This window comes from Rattus norvegicus, chromosome X, assembly GCF_036323735.1.
Source record: "Rattus norvegicus strain BN/NHsdMcwi chromosome X, GRCr8, whole genome shotgun sequence".
Lineage (NCBI taxonomy): Eukaryota > Metazoa > Chordata > Mammalia > Rodentia > Muridae > Rattus > Rattus norvegicus.
In genome coordinates, this window is record NC_086039.1 from 108,361,975 (window position 1) to 108,364,680 (window position 2,706).

The window sequence follows — 2,706 nt, forward strand, 5'->3', positions numbered from 1 at the left end:
AATAAGAAATATCCAAGTTAATAAAGATGGAGAAAAAATATTAGTACTTAAAAAAAGAAATTGTTTTTTTCTATTTGAAAATATTTAAAATAATTGTTATAAACTCATTCTCCAGAAAGTTCTAACCTTTTCCTATGGGAAAATTTCTATTGATTTTGTTGTTGTTCACACATATAGGTTTTTATTTATTTTTCTTTTCGCGCCTCATACATTTTTGGCAACAACTAAATACATTAAATATTTACGTGTGGATTTTTTCCTTCTGTTTCTTGTTTATTTTTACTAGTATTTTTTCTCAATGTCTTGTTGTCATGTGTGGCCACTAAAGTTTCTTATTATATTAACTTAATGCTCAATTAATAAATACACAGAAATTTCATTCAATAATTGGAACGAAAAAGAAACAAAATTCCCAACGAACTTCTAATATTTGCATAGGGCTTCTTAGTGTCTGCCATGATATGCCTTTAATCAGCATGGTAGTTTCTACTCTGATTTTTGTCCAACCTCAATGCCAACTTCAGTACCTAGGACTTGGGTACTGCGAATATGCACATCCCTAAGTAGATCTGCCCCTTCCTCTAGATTTATTAAGTTTTCTTGGAAGCAAACAAACCCTTATGTGCATCTTCTTTCTAAGCCTTTCCTCCCAAGATTCTTGATTAGTCTATTGTCTTCTCAACTGTTGCCTGTTGCCTCCAGCAGCAGTAACTGAGAGCACAAATGCTTTGGACTAATTTCTCTCAGGAATTTTAGCACTGGGTAAAATCCAAGCAGCAAAATAAAGACAAGATTTTTCAGTGGGTCTTCCAGACAGCCACCAGACAGATCAAATAAGGACAATTCTTTGTGTATGCAATCCATTCAGCTCCCTCTGGTACCAAAAATATGGGCTGTTTTCAAGGATAGCCTCAGCTCGAGGGTATAAGATGGGACTGGAGGAAAATACCACAAAGCTTGCTGTTCTTACTCAGACTCAGCTGCTTTTCTTGAATAAATCTTTCTCATATTGCTGAACATCTTTGACTGGTCTCCAGCCTTCTGAGAATATTAATTCTAACAATATTTTGCCACCTTCTTAAACAGAGGCGCAAAATTTCCAACTATAAGTTCTGTGAACAGCTTTCATAGAATGTTAACATGAAGAGTCTTCAACTTACCTAGGAAAGATTTGATTAGGGAACAAGTCAAAACAATCAAATTCATATTTTGTTCCAAGGACACAGATTTTGATGCACATCTTTAATCCCAGCACTTGGAAGGCAGAGACAGGCAAATCGCTGAGTTTGGGGCTAGCCTGGCCTACATAATCCAGGCAAGCCAGGGCAAAATAGTAAGACTCTGTTGCTGTTGTAGAAATATAAAAAAATAAAATGTTGTCTTTTATCCCCCCCTAGGTCCAGCACTGCAGTGCCCCAAGATATCTGCTAGATATCTTATATTTTTGGTTGTGAGCCTAGCTTTTAATGTCTAAGCCATCTCTCCAGCCCAATGCCAAATATCTTAAGTCTCAGTCATCAAAGCCTTTCACCCGCTTTGCTCCATCCCATATCACACTACCAAAGGCCTCTCTCTGAGCCTGGCAGCGATCTCTCTACCTATCCAGTTCCCAAGGCAGGTTTCCATGCCAGAAACACACATCCCAATTCCGCAGTGGCCCAGCGTCTCTAGCCACCACATACTTTCTTATCCTTAAATTGCTACATGAAAGAACACACAACACAGTAACCTTTGATCCAATTGATAACATATAATTGCCCAGCTAAACATGCAAAGTCATACACATACATGTCTGTCCCTTAAGAGCATTTATAACAACCTGCAAAGGTACAGCGTGGAATCTTAACATCAGCTTCCATGTTCTCTTGCGGCTACTCTCCGGTCGCCTCCTCTTCCTTCAAACTTTTCTACTGCCCATCCTTCCTTCTTGTCCAATGACAGGCCTCATTCTATCTTGTACCTGCCTCACCTGTGACATCATCCCACACTCTGTCTCCAAAACAAAATTTAAAATTTTACTTAATCATGAAATAGACGCTAATGTTATTGTTACATCAATGTGACATAAACTAAAGTCTTCAGAGAGGAGGGCAGTTAAGAAAATGACTCTATAAGATCAGGCTGTTACCAGTGGAAGGGGAAGCCCTGGGTCCTGCTAAGACTGAACCCCCAGTGAACTAGACTATGGGGGGAGGGCGGCAATGGGGGGAGGGTCGGGAGGGGAACACCCATAAGGAAGGGGAGGGGGGAGGGGGATGTTTGCCCGGATACCGGGAAAGGGAATAACCCTCGAAATGTATATAAGAAATACTCAAGTTAAAAAAAAAAAAAAGATCAGGCTGTAGGCAAGCCTCTATGGCATTTTTATAGTAGTGGTTGATGCAGAAGGGCCAGCCCATTGTAGGTGGAGCCATCCCTGTTGGTGGTCCCGGAAGAAATCACACTGAGCAAGTCATAACAAGAAAGCCAATAAATAGTACCCTTCCATAACCTCTGCACCAGTAACTCTCCTGTTTGAGTTCCCATCATAATTTTCTTTGATGATGAACGGTGCTGTGGAAGTGTAAGTCAAACAAACGCTTTCTTCCCCAAGTTGCTTTTTGGTCCTGGTGTTCATCACAGCAATAGTAACCCTAAGACATTTACTAATTTTCAGTACAGTAGGTAGGGAATTGCATCAAGGAAAAACCTACATGAAAATATTTT